Consider the following 19,053-nt stretch of genomic DNA (forward strand, 5'->3'; position numbering starts at 1 on the left):
AAAAACAACTCTTCTTGTTTATGAAATAACTTGGGTTTGGGTCCTTTTTTGTTAATGAAAATCATCTAGTTCACATGCTCAAATACAATTATACCTCTATCTAACCATATGACACAGGAACCCATCTGAGAAACCTAGAATGTACAGTATAATTTAATGTCTACTGAACTGCAGGTCATTTTCAATATAGCATGAGTGAAGTGTTGTAAGATCTAATCTCATTTCATTTTATTAAAATGAGAATGCATTTCAAGGTATTAATTGCACTTTTTTGATTCATATCAACAGTTTATTTCACCCATGGCCAGCAGTACCAGCACACAGCATCGCTTTGTCGGTTGAATATTTGTAAATGTACATCTGATTGAAGGTCTGCAAATTTAACTTAAATAACCAATTTGGAAAATATAGAAACAAGAAGTAAGTATGTTTGATGGTGTTTAAAAAAAATACCAACACAGTTTGTGCATGCTAAATCCTCCTGAAAATATGACTGTAAAACCTTATTTTGGAAGTGGATAGTTGGTGCTACAGAAGAGTATGACAGTGAAATAGCGCCATAGTTTCAATCTTAAAGGAAAACCCTGAAATCAATCCACAGTCAATTTCTCAGCTGATGAAATTACTGGCATGACCTTTTAAAGCTTCCTCTTTAAACATTTTTTTGTCTGATTTCGTACAAATGACAATAAGATGTCTTGCCAATCATGTAGATTACATCTCAGATTCAATGGATCACATTGCAGATAGGAAGCGGAGAAAGCATTATGTTGACTGAAAAAGGGAGGACAAGCAATTAATGATATCTGAGCTGGGGTTTCATATCTCCAACAATCAAAAATAGATTTAAATGATCAGATGGTCTAATGTCAGGCATGCTTTTGCCTTCCCAGCTGTATCTCTGTTAATAAGAAGGGTAAATTGCTTTGAGCTTATTTGTGATAATCGTAATATTGACACTCAGCACTATGAATGGTGCCTATTACATGTTCTAGCAGAAGCCGTGGAAATGGACTTTTAATTTGAATGTATTTCAATAACGTTGAGTGTAATGGATTACGGTAGCGCTGCTGCCTGATTGATTAGTTTCACCTTTTATGTACAGCACAAGTCTGGCCGCCACTGCAGATGTCCTTCCTGGGATAGCATTTTAATGACAGACTGTGGCCTGACTTTGCAATTCAATGCTTAAGCCTACAGTGCAGTGCAATCATTATGGTAAATTCTCATTGTGCTGTCTGTCTTGTGGGGACCTACAATATTTCCTCCCCGCATATGCTCTGTTCAAATGCATTAAAGCAGAGCCAGGGGGATCCCAACAGATGTTGAATGGTTGTTTTGTCTTGAGTACATCGGGGGCTTTTCAGCTTGAAGGTGATATTAAGTAGGAGCCACATTACGACTCACTTTGATGTTATAGCTTACAGCTGTGGCTGGCAGATCAGCAAAATTCGATCTTCAGTATAATATTTGGAAGGAACATAGGGTGGCCATATTTTTCTGTGTTTTGAAATTCTGGTGGTTCAGTGCAACTTGGGAAAAACTAAGTTTGGAATCAAAGATTCATATCAAAACTGTAGGTCGTTTTAAAGGAGTTAAGTGGGGTAGGGCAGGAACAAAGCATGAAGAAAAGACTAACACAGCTTTTTAGCTTAGTAGGCATGCAGGGTTAAGTGCCTAAATTCCACAGGCTACGAAGGCCAAAAACCAGATGCTGTCACTGCCAACACTGAAAGGTGTTTTGGTATAAAAGTAATGATTGATGGACATACATAGACTGTTTATGTGCAAACTGTGCTTTAAATGGGGTAATTTCATAGCACAACTGCCAATCCTCCTTTTGCATTAAGTTTGTAGCGCTGCTGATGCCATGTTGAGATTTGTTCTGGGATGGAAAAGCCACTTACATTTGTATTCACAGAGCAGCTCCAGTATCTGCAGGGTCTGTCTTTATGTGGCCAGTGTGCCAGCAGCATTGGAGGACAACCAGATGCAGAGAATCACAAGTTGAACTGAGGCCACAGCCAAAGTATCAACATGTGTCATCTGGATGCAAGTGTCAATTTAAGTGTGCCGCCTGCAATGTGTTGTGCCTTGAGCTGCTCTCCTTGCATTAATTTCCTGTTGTCTGAGTTCAAAGTGTTTGTCACCCGCTGTCAGTCACATTGCCGGTTTCTCTCTCGCTGCTCGGGGACCTCGCCGCGGTTGCAGGAAATGTTGTTTTCCCTTAACAGTACACTGGGTCACTTGGTCGATAGTGGCAGAGGCCCTCTGGGGTCAGGGCAGCTGACAGGGGTGCCCACTGTCGCCACTGCATGATAAAATGCTCAGAGGATTTACAGCTAGACTCTGAATGCTCCTGGAGGAAGGAAATATGCAGAGACAGATGAGTGAGGGAGGAGATAAAAACCAGTCAAGTCTAACAGAATTTCTTCTCTGCAGAATTTCTCACTCTGCTGTGATCAACACATAATGACCGTGTGAAAGTGCAAGGCTGGTGGACAAACTAGACGGCTGGACAAAACAAAAGGTCCACTCGATTAAAACAGCACTGCAGATTAACCAGACCCTATGTACATATTTGCTCACAGGCATTAATCAACAGTGGATAGACCACTCTGAATAATGAGCAAGGTGATTATAAAGCATTGAAATGTCGCTCTTGTTCGTGATTCTTGGCATGAGCTCGTTTACAAACCACTTGTTGGTTGAAAGTGATATAACAACACCAATTGTGAAACACAATAGTAAATCAGTGAGCAATCAGTGTGTTTTATTTATACCTTCCACGAAAACACGATTTGATTAATCGCTTAATTTAGCATCTGCGAGATATCAGAGACTGCTAAAAAATGATGCTAAAGAACGACATGTTAGTATTTGATTCAGAGTATGCTGAATTTTAATTTAATCAACAAATGTGTGCCATTCACTTAGATTTTTTACAAATACATCTCTTGAGTGTGCCACTAAATTTGATATCAATAATATCTCAGATACAAAAACAAATTCTGTGACAGAATGTATTAGCAGCATTACTGTGCCCTGCAAACTCTGATTATTATTGCATGATTTATGAAATATGCTATTTTCTTAAGTACTCATTGTATAAATGATTTCATGCCTGATAAAAAAGGAGGCTCTTCCTACTGTTATTCAGTCCTGGTTACCACTGAAAAATGCTCTACAGTTGACAGTCAGTATCATGAATTACTGTGTATTCACCTTTATCCAACAGCTGTCCCCACACCTCATTTTATCTTTTAACACCCAATGCAAGCTGATTCACAGTGGAGGTAACAAACAGTAAATAAAAACACACTGACATCAGACTCAAAACAATTTAGTGTGCTTTAGTGTGCTGTACAACAGCACAAAGCTAAGAAAAAGTATTGACTCATAATATCTATATAATTGGCACTGATTTGGAATCTGACACCTTTCAGTGCTAGTTGCTATTTGACAATGGGCATGGTAATGAAAAGGTATCATTTTAGCACATCCTGTAATTAACCTCATGAATATATATTGGTTTGTTAGTTTTTCCAGCATCTTAGATTTTCACCTTTGCATCTAATCAACACCCTCAGCAGCAACTCAGTTTTATGAAGCAACAACCCAGTAAAATAAACTGCTGACTTATCCTTTCGTGACTTTTTATAACGAATAAGCCACATCTCTCAAGATAAAGTTGACGAACTGAGACATTCTCAAAGTTCTTGAATGTCTCATACAGACTGACAATGATCATTTAAAATCCGCCTCACGGGATTGCAGCGCTTCAAGTAATGGAGATAAGTACTAATTGGGGTCATATTCTCCATGCTTAATTCCCCAGCCTTTACAATATCATGTACATGGTATCATGAGTCTGCTCCGAGTCAATCTGGAGAATCCATTACATCATTTACAAAAAGTTGACAGCAGTCAATTAATATTAGGACAGCCGTGCCGTGTGCTCACTACTTGTCTGTCTTAAAAATGTGTGCAAGTGAAAGTATTAGTAGGGATTAGGAAATTAATCTTGTAACAGTGCAAGCAGGTGACAGGGAGCTTCCACAACCCATTCCTAGAAAATTTTAACTGGTCATTGCGGATTAAAAGAAAAGTTATACATTACAGGCCTAATTCAGTGTTTCAGTGTAATTGGCATATAACCTTGCTGCATGTTATCCTGTCTTTCTTATCCATTTTTACTGTGATGTACAAATGTATGATGAACATTTACTTTAGACAAAAGGGATAAGAGGGGCAAAAGTTTCCATGTTTGGGAATCCAGCCATCTCTGGAGTAAGCGCTTTTGTTTTGGAAACTTTTTGTATTTTATTTTATACATTTCAATTTGAAGCTTCTGGTGGGTGGAGAGTTATCAATACCTGGCACCGGAACAATGTTCTGACCAATGGGGCCAATATATACAACATCTCAACTATAGAAGATTAATGTAGAGGCTGATTAAGATGACTGCTTGTTCCCAACGAGGGTTAAAAATGTCAAACCTGGCTGTGTTAGTGTGTTTTCCTGTCCTATCTTTTTGAGGACCAATGAGTTTTAGACCATTTTTAGACAAATTTTACTGTTTTTGTGCTAAAACTTTATTTGGACTCAGTATTTACATAGAAAACCATCCAGATGTTTTTTCTACTTTGTGATTTCACCCTGTGATTTTGTTTTTGTGTGCTTGTTGGTTCCTTGAATGTGGACAAAAGAAGGCTGGAGGCCTTTTTTGGCTATCAATGACCTCTCTATGGATTCTGATTCTATGTTGACGTTGATTGCTCATTGATTTCACTCACCTGTCCTACACAATATAGGCTACTCAGATGGTAAGTAGCTTTTTGTCCTGAAGAAAGTGAAGTGAAACTTTGAATCCTAGAATTAAAACAGTTCTCTCCCTTCCTTGGATGTCTATATGCAAGCCAGCACCTTACTAGAAGAGGTATGCAGTCTGCTTTAGGTCTTCATTCAATTCTCAATTCAGCATCAACTCTTCTGTCAGTTAAATTTTACATTTGAGTTCACATGTTCTTATGGCCGTATTCAATGTTAAGTTTCACTTGTTCCATATTTATAACATCAAATGATTACCTTTTGCTACAGTCACAGCAGTGCTACTCCTAAACCAAAGTATTAACATTGACACAACAATAAAATCCAACCTTTTCAGTCAACATCAGTTGACTTTCTCCACACTTGCACTATCAGTTTCCTTCAGATTTAGCAGTCTCATCTGCCCCAGGTAGCTCCTCTGGGTCATCTCTGCCCTATCAGTGTCCAAAACCTCCAGATTCTCCTTTGTGTCGTTCAATCATGTCTTATCATGTTATCATAAACCCATGGATATGTGGATCCTACAGCTCCAAGCAAGTTCTCTCTTCATAAGTAGAGAAGCAGAATCTAAAATAAAACAGGCCAGGGATGAGGATGAGGGCAAGACATTTGGAATGATAAATTAATAGACAAATGAGTAACTTTAATTTAAGAATGTATTTTAGTGAGAGGAACCATTCATCTTTGTTTTAAAGGGTGAGTCTGGTAATATTTTAGATTTTTCATATGAGCAAATCCCATGACAAGACCCAAACCAACAATGAATTGATCCTACTTGCATGAAGCCTGATATAGCTTATTCCTCTGTGCCATAGATGTCCTTTGTTGTCCAAAAACGATTAAAAACACATCAGTGAGCCACAATGTTGCACTGTGTGACAAAGTTCCTTCATTATGATGAACAACATTATGATGAGCACTGTAGTTTTAGCGAGTCAATCCCGTCATAAATTGTCCTGCTGCCATAAATACTCACTAAAACACCACATATGTGGCTGAAAATAGTCCCCATCAATGCACTTTTTAAAAGATTAAAGTACATACTGTATATTCATGACCTGTTCTTAAAGATGTATGCATTCAGTAGGAACACATGGGCTTAGGACTGAGTGCCACAGACAGGCTGGGGAAGTCAGAAAGTATTAATTCATTCATGGGATTTGTTGACAATAACAAAACAATATAGAGCATCACCAGCCTTGACCTTTAAGGTGTATAGTACTACGTTGAGAGGAGCTGCTAATTAGATAGACATCCAGACTAATCACACCATTCAGTGTACCTTCAAAATGTACACAGAGACATAAAAAACACTGCCAATTATGTGTCACAATTGTCCAAAATCAAAACTACCTCTTTAAGGTTAAAGTTAGTATTGGTTAAGGTCAAGGGTTAGAATTGAGGTCAGGTGTGTAGTGCTAATGGCACAAGTTAATGTACCTTCAGACATTTGTAGTAGAAACACATAGCAAATCACAAGTCAAAGCAATCATCATTGATTTTCATTTGAATTTTAAAAATATCACGCATTGGATGCACTTTGCCGCTTCAAGTTAAATTGCAGCTAGAAAATAGCTGTTTTATTTTCTTCTGTATTGCACTGTTACACTGCCACAAGCCAATCACAGCACAACCTGAAACCAAAGGTTATGCTATTTTTAAAATTCAAGAGAAAGTCATTGACGGTTAAAGGATGTGACTTGTTGTTCACAGTGTATTTCGGCTGCAAATGTCTGCACGATGCTGGATAAAGAATATATCCAGTCCTCGTAAATATATTAATAAATACATGAGTGTGTGTGTTTGGAGCCATCACCGAACACAGATGAGCGGGGAGGATTGGGTCACTGTGAGAGAAAAGTGAGGAGGGGAAAGGGGGAGGCTAATGTGGAAATAAAGTGTCATTGTGTTTCACCTTCATTAGCCAGAGTCACCACACGTTCTCACCCGGCCTTAGTGTAGTTAACCATCTCAGCTGCTGCCTTGCATAATGACAAAGTGCTGTAAATGAAGAGAGAAACAGGGTGACACTCGCCTTGGGAGGGAGTCACTGTTGGAGAATATCGTCCCTCATCAGTCATCTATTAGCCATTTCATCACTGCTGTCACAGGGAAAAAACTCAGACTTCAGACTCGAGGATTAAGGTCACAGTGTACTTGAAGCAGTAAAATATTTGTTGAAATAATAAAGCAGCACTTTGGTTTGGACTAAGATCAAAAATATATAGGTGTTACATTGGTGGCTCACTGGTAAACACTGTCACCTCACAAAGGTCCAGGGTTTGAATATTTTGTGCGTGTGTGTGTGTGTGTGTGTGTGTGTGTGTGTGTGTGTGTGTGTGTGTGTGAGTTCACACATTTATACATTTGAAAGTGAGTTTCCTCTGGGTCCACTTATACTCCAAAGACATGAAGTCCTGCTGAAATGTGTACCTGTAGGTATGATTTTGAATGGGTTTGCCTGTTTTAGGTGTAGATGGTTGTGGTTTTGTCTTCACTTTCTGTTCATTTCTTTTCCTCAAAGTGCCTCATATTCATGCTTTTCCTCATGACCAACAAAATGCTTGCAAGATTCTCGAATTCCTTCATCCTTCCTTGTAATCCTTTCACTACAGCTTTGTCACTACTGTATATTTCTGCCTTTGGACAGTGGTCCTTGACAGGAAGGCTGTTATAGGCAACATGTTGTACTGTTAGTGTGCATCAATACTGAGCCAGTGGAACCCAAAAGCCATCGTTAAATTTCAAAAAGCACATGACAGGGATCTTTCTTGCATGTCATTCCCCTGCGACGCCACGCCATTTATAAAAATGTCATCATTATTAAAATATGTCACTTTATGACACCTGTATTCTTGAGAAATATGAATCTGTCACATAGTTGCAGTGCATATTCTTGACTGACCAACATCAAGATGCTCAAGAAAAACTCTTCAGTCACTTTAGGTTGTACATCACCACAAGGCAAGCTAAAATCACTTCTCAGGAGTTTGAGAAAGTGCTTTACTGACAGGAAAACAATAACAATTAAAATCCAATAAGATAAACATAAAGACGACATGAATGAGATAAATGAATTAGACAGCTGACTGTGCAAGACCGAAACAAGCAAATACTACAACAATAAAACAGGCATGAAGTCATTGAGATGACATTGAGATACACGCCGACATGTTTAATGATGAGCCCTGGCTTTTCCTTTTTGTACTTTTATTTATCCATTTTTTTTATTGCAGAGCATTTTATTGTTGCAGCTGCTGTTTTCCATGTCATTTATATTAAGGAATGAGGGAGCATCCTCTCCCATCGTTGGAAACACTGACACCGCTGTGATTTATAATCCCTGTGAATAATTTGCAAAACATTCAATCTCTCTCTCTGTACGAGATAGACTGATATAAAGCTCCTCATTTAAGACGACCCGTGGGATGTTTCGGACAGAATCTCTTTCAACACGGTCGCTGTAGGCTGAAGGCGCGGTCGGCTGCTCTGGACTTGTTAGAGTATTGTCATTAGTTGTTAATTTTAAAGTTATGTTTTCCACAGTTATACAAGTAAGATTTTTTCACTTGCTTCAGTGCTATGCATCATGAAACTGTAATAGGAGGTGTATTTCAAAATGATATGGAAATGTTTGTCTGGACAGATATGCAGACCTCATCCTCAAGCTGCTGGGTATGTTTTTCTTTATTTGCATTGCCGCATAGATAAATCACTTGACACCTTTATAGTTTGTGCTATGGACTACAGAGAGTTGCTTTTTCTGGAGAAATGCAGTACCTTTGTGTACATAACCGCGTGCTAGTCGATTTATCATCAGACAGTAATTTAAGTAATTAGGGCAGATAAATCTAATTTTTAAAAAAGGTTCAGGGACAATGGTGCTATTGAATAGCAGTTCAAATAGTGTTTTATAGAAAGTACAGCAGTATCCACAGGGCGCAAATGCTATTTATCTTTAGCCTTTTAGCTTTTTTTTAATCACGTTTCAGGTGTGGTAATACCATCATTAGAGAAAAATATCCAAATTTGCATAGCTCCCAGCTTTATTTCAAATACATATTACATTTATTTGTGTCTCTTTATGTCTCTTTCTGTTCAAACAAATGAGTAAATATTTTGTTTTCTATACTGAAGCAAGATCAAGCACATCAGCTAAAGGGTTGTGTCAAATGTGCCCTTTTTCCCCTTCCCTAAATTTTGGAAGCAATTCTTACATACAACAGTCCCGATCTCCTCTGAGGCGTGCCCCAGATGAAACAAAGCATATACCTCAATAGGTCTCCATGGGACTGGCGGCTATCTGACTGGCTCTTGGAAGATTGACAAGTGAGCATTATTTTTCACAGGAAAGTGGCAGGCAGTCCCTTATGTGATATGGAGGCATGTGGAGGGCTGCTCTCTATCTTTCTCTCTGTGTGTCTTTCTTTTTTTTAACACCTCTGCTATTCAAGCAGACCTCAGAGCATTTAAATGATCAGAATTCTGCAACATGGCTGTCTGCCCCCGTGCTGTCAAATTTGGACGGATATGTTTCAGCAAGTGAGAGAGGTAGACATGGACGATACACATACACTACACAGACCCATACACACATACACGCACACACATTTGCCCACAAGTCCAACGTCGCTTCTCCAGACATGCAAACGCCTCTCAGCATAACCGGCAGTTGAGCAGGGCAGAAAAGTGGAAAAATGTGCTCCTCAGTGGAGATGCAGTCAGTCATACAGCTGTCCAAAACCAGCAGTGATCTGTTCAGTTAGAGACTAGAGGGCAAAAGGCCAGAGTCTTTTTATTCAACTTTCACTCATTCGTCAAACTTTGAACTGAATAACCTTTTATCATTCAGTGTTTAACTGGAAATAACTATTAACAGCCTAATTTAATAGTCCTAAATAGCTTATAATAGTAAGTCCCACTTCAAGATTTAAGATGAGTACGTTTGAGGATCGCAGACCCAAACATAAAAGATAAAGAAGATAGAAACCAAAAGGATTTGGCAGACAAACTATTTGTGTATTTTGAGGCTGTGTAGTAAGAACTTTGTGATTTGTGACACTTGTCGTTTGTATTGTTTTGCAGTAGGTCAAGACAGAGCCCTAAAAAAACACTCTCAATATACAGTGAAACTCAAGCTCTTTAAGAACATATGTGACTATACCCAAAATTAGATGGTCAATTGTATCTTCAAACACAAATGTCAAATTATACACTACAGCCATATGACACAAAACAACACAAATATGTACATGGATCTTAACTGGTAGCATTTGGATATTGCTGAGCGCAGATGTCACTGTCAACACAGACTGATTAAAGCTGATAAGAAAATAAATAAGCCACAGGCAGTCATTGTTATTGACAACACCATAGTGTGCCTCTAGTGAGCCAGAGCTTGCCAATTTTCAAGGAAAAAAGCACAATTTAGTCAGCGAGGCTAAATCTGTCTACATGCCTGCCTGCTGGCACTGAGGGGTATATCGCTTCCTCCTGTGCGCTTATCGCTCTGCATTTGAATAAAACATGTTTATGTTACTATGCTAAATAGTGGCATGCTCAGGAACTAATTTTAATTGGTGATGATCTGTCTAGATTTAGACTAAATAAGAGACTTGTGGAAAATGAACACTGACAGAGAGAGCTGGACCACGACAAAGGTTCAGCGCAGACATGTCACCTTTCAACATTTAACCATTTTAAGTGATGTGACTAAACAGGGAACACTGCATGTATCCTTTTATTTTAAAGTGAATTTAATGAAACTTGGCACAACAAACAAATTCTAGGAGGCACACTTGTGTCACAAGCAACTGACTTCATTTACAGAGCCAATAAGTCCTGTTTTTTCTCAAGTCACACAGAGGAACAGAGAATGGCTGCATCTGCCTGCCTACTCCCATATACATCAGTCTGAACAGAAATGCCTTGTGAAAAGTAGATACGATCACTGTGTGCTGGGCGGCTGCCAACACTGATCGATCTGGAAATGTTATCGTTTGGGTGATTTATCTGGAGGCAACTAATTTTTTTTTATTATTCTAATACCTTAATGAAATCTGGAACATCTTTCATATCTTGCCTGACTGAATTGAATTTTGGCAAATATAACTGACCTGAGACAGTAGAGTGCATTTCAGTTCATTAGTAAGTCTTTTTTAAATTGTATCTCATGCATATTAATCACAATTAGCATAATATCTAAAATTTGCAGGGGTTTTTTGCTGCAAATCTTATGGCAGGGAGCAGTGCCACGATCAAATTTGCTCCAAATGTGAGCAAGGTCTTGAGCTGACTCTGTCACCTGGACAGGGTGTTAATGAAATGGCCACAGAGCAATCTCTCCCTATCTAGATATGGAGTTTTTGGTGGTCAGTAGAACATGTGTCTGCTTAGGCTCAGAGATGTCAGAACCTGCCTTCCTCGCCCCTTGCAAACAGACTGGAAAAAATTGACATATTGGTCACAAATAGTTTCATCTGCCGGGGAAATCCAATATCCCCAGGATATCTCTGGGAATCATCCATTTCATCGTGTGCATGGGATTCTGAAGAGACCTTAGAGTCCTGAAGCAGGATATGTAAGCATTATGATGGCTATGATACACAACATTGACATTCTGAAAACGGCCTGTTCCTTGGATTTTCACAGGGTGAAATTGAACAAATCAAATATACTGTATCTAGACAGTGATCTAAATCCTCAGAGCCCTTTTCAAACTATTTGGATATGAGATGCATCACTAACTTTCAGCAGAAGTGCCTCCACATGTCATGCTGTTGACTTTGACCCTATTGAAACTGTCTAAAGAGTACGATTGAGTTTCATTTGGTGGAAAAGTTCAATTTTGTGGGTGAACTGCATTTTCTTCTGAAGTTTGGAAGTTAAAATCACACCATTTTAATGGCTCTGTATTTGTTATACTAAAATAAACAAGGAATACATTTTTCTGGCATAAGCCTAATGCAACCAAGTGTTAGGTTTCAGATCCATCGTAATGATTGTTGGCAGGGTTGAGGGTAGGAAACAGCTGTAGACTCCCCATGTGTGCCAAACTAGCAAGCAAAGTATGTGTGTTGGAAATATATGCAAACACGAAGGATCTTTTCACTGCTAGCTGGCAAAAACGTCCTTCACAGAGCCTAATTCACAGATAGCCCACAAAGGAAGCAAGGTTTGACATGACTAATCTCCTAATTCTCTGACAAATAGATAATGTGTGGCACATAGAGGAACAAGGAGGATAGAGTACAGAGGCACTCCGATAGCTTTAGTGTTGCATAGATGAGAACTATAATCAGGCCGAGCACCGGGACTGACTGCCAAATCGGACTGGTCTGGACAGTAAACCAGACAATAGTTGAAACTGTGCAGAAGAAGAGTCAAATAACGCGCCTTTTATGGGAAGGTGCACAGAGTCCGATGAAGAAAACCTGGGTTAACAAAAAAAGTTGATAATCACCGAAGTGATACCCATTATCTCTGCTTGGGGTTTTAAGTTTTGTCAAGCTAACGCAAACAAAGCCTGGCTATGTCGAACTTGCTTCATGGTACACCGCTTAGGTCAGTCAATTGTCTCAAAAACACTAGCTAGCTAAAACTCAACATACCCAGCATGGCTAGCTAATTAGCTAATAGACAACGGCCCGGTAGTACAGTTTGCACGTCTCGCGTCTTGGTGGAGGAATTGTATGATATAGCAATGAGTGCAATAGAGCAATAATATGATATTATAATAAATATGTTTCATTTAGTGAAACTAGTAGATGGCACATACACTGTAACAGCGATACACGCTACAGTAACTTAGCACAGTAACACAAGCAATAACAAAGAACATTATCACCATTTGCAGGTACAATATAACATTACAAGTTACTAAAATAATATAGGGTATTCATGTACTGCACTCAAAAAAAGTGGGGGGTTTTCTGAAAAAAGTGGGAGGTTTTCTTTGCAAAGGTGGAGAAGGAACCAGTAGCACTAGTGCTGCAGGTGCTGCAGGCGCAGGTGCTCTTGCAGCACTGGAGACAGTGGACAGTTCAGACTCAGAGCAGGAACCTTCAGGTACAAGAGCACAAAGCTTAACATGTATCAACAAATAGGGTTAGCCTAAAAAACTAGTGGTCTGGTGATTTGCGTGAACAGGGTGGCCTGTGTTGGAGTCAAATTCCCGGCCTGAATCATTGTTTCAGTCTGAGCCTTACTATAATTGTTTTTTTGTTTTTCTGTAGTGAAAGGTGAAATGCTATCCAAGGACACATTGGCCTATCCAAAATGCAGCAAAACATATTTGGACACAGTTACCAAGAATAGTACAGTCTACAGATGTAACTTAACTCCACGTGCAACACAGAGGAGAGCAGCAACTGCGGTGAGACGGTTTAATTTGGGGAAAATAGCAAAGACCTCAATCCATAAAATGTGGTGTTTTTCTACACTTTATTCAAGACTCTACACTGCATACCTTGTTAGAAGAAGATCAAAGACTTGGTGCTAATTAATATTGTGTTCAGGGGTGTACTTTACCTGGATGAAAGGCCTTGATGATTAGGAATTATCCTTTTTTCATGTGGTGGAGGGATGGAGGTACATTCAAAACATGTTGCACAGCCATGTTTACTGGTAGAAAAAAAAGACATGTTTTCTTGTTTAAAAGGAGCCGTTTGAAGGTAAAAAGTAGAACTGCATTTAAAATCGCTGTGTCATAAGTTCAGTATGGCTGAGAAGTAGGGATGCACCGATTTATCGTCCAAACATCGGTATCAGTCAACATCTGGTTATTTGCGGTCGGACTCGGACAACACTGCTAGCATACTCAGCTGCTAATTCGGCTGGACACGACTCTGGCATGATGGGCCATGTGGGAGTATTACACTGTCTCGGAGAAAGATCAACGATATGCAGTTTGTAAGACATGTTCCAATGACATTTCAAGAGGAGGCATTACAAGCAAGAATTTGAACACATCAAATAGTTGTAGGTAGCTGTATAGCAGGCTATAAAGATTTTGAAGCAGTTATATTTCAAAAAAGAATCTTTTTCAAGTGATAGAAGGTTGTATTAAAGTTTGTTTCATAAATTTGTATGATTGAATTTGTGCTCATTCAAAGATAGTGTAATGAAGGGCTGAATGACATTAAAACAGTTCTGTTATTTTTTTATACTGAAAATGTCTTTGTTTCCCTGGCTCAAAAGGGGAAATAAACAACAACAAAAAAACTCTTTATCACCATCGGCTATCTGCCAAATTGTTATTTTAAACATCAATCAGTGTGACCCTACTGAGAAGTCCTTCTTTTGCATCAAGTATCTGAAGTTACAGTTACAAGCACATAGTTCGAAAGCACTATGACACAAAGATAACAATTATTTACCTTTATTAGCCAAGCTAGCAGTGTGGCTCTAGGGATGGCAATGTCAGTTTGCCGGTCGGTCCATCACTTTGTTCCAGACTGACATTACTCAACAACTATTGGATGGTTTGCCATGACAATTTTAATAACCATTTATGGTCCACAGAGGATTAATCCTACTGACTTTGGTGATCCCAATGACTTTTTTTTTGAGTGCCACCATGTGGTTGATTGACATTTGTGGTGTCAAATGAAATGTCTCGACAACTACTGGATGGACTGGCGTGCAAGAGATTCAATTCAATTCAATTTTATTTATATAACACCAATTCATAACAGATGTTATCTCAGAGAGCGAGAGAGAGAGAGAGAGAGAGAGAGAGAGCAAATAATAATAATGTGATGGTAGTGGTAATATTAATATGAAAAAATAATAATATTAATAATAATGATAAGAATAATAATGATAATGATAGTAATAAGATTAATAATAATAATTGTAGTGGTTTTCGAGCAGGAACAGAAGGTGCCTTGCAATCATAGATCCAGATTCTGCAGCTTTAGAGGCAGAAATACCTGCTGAAAGCAACAGAAGGAGAGAGGAGAGTTAGTAACATGCATTAATGGAATAAGAATGAATACAGATGGAGAGGGAGAGGAGGAGAGAGGTGGATAGAGATGTTCATGCTCCTCTTAGGATAAATTGTAACAATGTTGATGATCCCTCAGTTTCCAACATCAGGTTGAAATTTAATTTGTCCAATACTTTGGTTTATGACCAAATAGCTGTAAAACTGATATCAGCCTCAGCTGTACTTTGTGTTTAGTGCTAATTATAAAATGTTAGCATGTTAACATGCTAGACTAATATGGTTTACATGGTAAACATTATACCTGCTAAACATCAGCATTGTCAATGATCTGTTCGCTTGGCTGTAGATTCTTAAGCTGTGTCCCAGATCCATATTACATACTTATCTTCATAATATGCTGTTTTAACAGTTAGTATACAACATATTTAACATTTTTTACTAACAGGAAATTATACAGTATGTGTGACATTGGATATCAATCAGACTGCAACTTTGCAAATTAAACTTCACAAATCAAAATGTTTTTTCTGAGATTCAATATTTTTTTTCAGCTCTGAGCTGCTCCTTCATTTCCTTTGTGCATTGCATTCTGAGAGAAAGGTGTACATCAACAACACACTCAAAAATCAACCATATTTAGTATGCATACTGTAGGCTTTACTTTACTTTGTCACTTTTCTAGTGTGAACACACTACATACTCAAAACCTGCTTAGAATCGGTATGTATTATGCATTTGAGACACGGTGATAGTCTTGTTTGCAGTTGCTGAATTTTGAGTGATTTCTATAAGGAGTTTGGTGCTTTTCCTCAAGCACGTAAGGAAGTTGATGGAGATAATGACTGCTGTAGAGAGCTTTCAGTTACACGAGAGTCTCTCTAACTATCAGCCCACCCTGTCACACATACAGAGCTACTGTATGTACACTGTCAACAAGCGCACATACAGTGAAAAACATGAAAGATTGCACAGGCTGTGCAGAAGGTGACTTTTCTACATGTCATTAGGCCATGTTGAAAATGTCTTAATACAAGAATATGCTATACGGAGACGCACATTCATCACCCTGACTGTGTTATCTTCTTTGACTGAGTCATGCGCTCATATGCTGTAAGACTCTGCCACACAGAAGCAGGGGGAGAGAAAAACATCCTCAATTTACAGCTGATCGTCTCCCCTGCTGGTTCTGCATGTACAGCATCAATCCATTCACAGTAGGAAAATATTACACAGTCAACACACGTGGAAACAGAGAGACAAACATGCTCAATATACACATCAGAGATTTCAACCAGTCGCTAGTAGAGCTGTGGCTCCCCAGCTCTTTGTCTCCATCTTTCTCTTTTCTTGTTCTTTCTTTCTTTCTTTCTCTCCATGTCGCTCTCCTCATGTGTGATATGTCAAAGTCTTATTTCTATGTCCTGGCGCCACTTATACTCAAGGCAAACACAGGGCGGTATGTGTTGATGATTGTCAGCAGTGGCCATTTATCATCTGTCAAGCTTCTGTCCTCTGAGGAGGTAAATACTCCCAGTGAATTATGGTTGTTTTAGTCTGCAGGCGGAATCCCACATGACAGCCAGCAGAAGGCCGTGACAAAATCGTTTATGAGGAAATAGTTTATCATGGCCATGGTAAACATTGTCCATCACACATGAGAAGAGCAATGGATCTACAACTTTGACGGGGAGAAACTTGGATAGGAGACATTTGAGAGCTGAAGTGGAGGCATGAAAGATGTAATTCAATGTGATGGGGGGGGAAAACAACATAATCATCATGTTTTTGTCGTGTCTCATTTGTTCAATGTTGGATCCATCCATGTGTGTGAATATTGGTGTATCTGTCTTGAAAATAGGGACAGTGTACCGTAGGGATTTTGATTCATATCAAACTCAAAGCTATGTTTTCCTCGTCAAAGGGAGGACTGTTTGTGCAGCTTCAGCATGCCACGAGTTTCCACTTTACATGAATCACAGATTTGAGAGACTTTTATTGTCTCTGATTTTTTTGTTTTTCTATTCAATTTCCTGTGAATTATCTAGCATAAGTCTTACTTAAGTAAAAGTAGAAATACTACAATGTAAAATATACTCCACTACAAGTAAAAGTCCTCTATACAAGTAAAAGTACAGAAGTATTAGCAGAAAAATTTAAAAGTATTCATTATGCAGAATGACTTCAGTGTCATATAATTTATATGTTATTGTATTATTATTATTATTATTATTATTATTGTTGTTGTTGTTATGTGTGCATTAATGTGTAAACAGCATTTTCATGTTGTAGTTGGTCAAAGTGGAGATAATTTTAACTTATTTATTTACTGTTGTGTAGTTAATTTACATCATATTTTTTGAGCTGATTATGTATTTTGTATGTAAAATATTAACCAACACCATAACTAGTAACCATAGCTGTCAAATAGATAATATTTAATAAATAGGTAGCATAAAATGGAAGTACAAATCCCTCAGAATTGTACTTAAGTACAGTACTTGAGTAAATGTACTTATTGTATTTGTAATAGAGTGGTTGAACTTAAAGTAAGCATAATCATTCGTGCGTACATTTATACCTTGTGGTTTTTTAAAACCCTTCTTATACAGCTTGAAAACAAATTACCTATACATTTAGTTATTTTACCCCAACAAAAAGATAGCATTACTCATAAACTGGGTTAAATGATTAACCCATAGTGATGGTTTTACAACCCAACCTGCCATGTCAAAATAACCGATAGTTGGGTTTGTCAATATTTGACCAAAAACTGGGTTGCATAAACAACCCAAGTTGGGTTAATATGTATGTAACTTCATGTTCAAAACTTCAAAGTGTGTCACAGTGTGATTTACATCAACATAGCATCTTATATCATGTATAGAGAAGAAATTATTTCCATTTGCGGATCGCAAAGCAGAGACCTGAACAATGATCCACTGTGTTTCTCACAGAGGTATAAGCCACATTCCTGGTGGAAAGTCTTTGAGTGGTTCAGCCAGATGGACGGCGTATTGAAAAACAGCAGCGTTTGGGGGGCTGCGGGGTCAGTTCCACACCTCGTCTCGCGAAGTGGGCCAATCATTAACAGGTTTGACCCCTCTTTTCCTGACTGTAAGGGAGAGTTCTGGCCGCATTTCTCTAAGAGCCCTCGGGCAAACAGCCCCCACCACATGGAGAGAAGCTTTAAAGCAAAGAGTTTTAAAAAAGACTTTCCTAAAAGCACTAAATGCTGTGAGGTGCAGTTGATGATGGCACATCACATTTGTGGTTTAGGATAGGGCATTTGGAATTTGCAGTTGTCAGATTTGGTAATCTGCTAAATCCAAGTAAGAGCTCACATTGAAATCCTAAACCGTTGCCAGCAACATCTGTATGCTGGCAGGTGCTTGTCATGCTAAGACACAATATGGCCCAGTCTGACATCCAGTCAGCCCACAGTTAAAGTTGCTCATCACTCACCATACAGTGCGGGGCCTCATAAAAAGTTCTGTGAAATGACAAGACCTTGATAGGTTTTGTCCTAATCTCCTGTTAGGCACCAATTCAAAATATCTGGGCTCATATCCAGCGGCTTAAAAATAATGACTCTCTCCTGCAGTCCTTCCTTCACTCACCCAGTCATTTGGGCCTCAAGTCTAACACAACTTGCAGAGCCATTTGCTTTGGTAGAACCGTGAAAGTCGTCCATTTCTGTTTCGACAGTCCCCTTAATAACGTGTTGAAAATTGGTGCACACACTGTCAAAGTCCTGAAATGATATTTCAGATGAAGGGATCATTAATGACGAAAGAAGCTAATCAGGAGGTGACCCGTAAATTTCCAGGTATTGGTAGGAGTGTCTGCTTTGGTGAACAGCAAATGGTGTGTTCAGGCATTTGAGCCACTTTATATTCCATTTAGAGATGAGACCACTCATCCATTAAAGAATATCTTGTTACAGTTGCTATTGAAGTGTCTCCACTGAGAATTGCAGCTAAGTTGAAAGTTAAAAATTATTTCACAATCTGTTTCACTCAATTTAAGAGAATTTCATAATTGTTTTGTCACATTAATTATTTATGATAAATGTAATATCTAGTAAAGAAAAACTGTCTTTTTTTTATATCACTCCTGTCTTCAGTCGTGAAACACACACAATACACTCACACACAAACTAGCACTTTGTGACCAAGAAGTGCAAATGGTACTAAGGGCTCTATTAAGGACTTTATTGTTATGCAAGTGCTAAGCAAGTTCGTTAGTGCAAATTAATTCTTTGCATTTGCATCTAT

This window comes from Siniperca chuatsi, linkage group LG6 (genome assembly GCF_020085105.1).
Source record: "Siniperca chuatsi isolate FFG_IHB_CAS linkage group LG6, ASM2008510v1, whole genome shotgun sequence".
Taxonomy (NCBI): Eukaryota; Metazoa; Chordata; class Actinopteri; order Centrarchiformes; family Sinipercidae; genus Siniperca; species Siniperca chuatsi.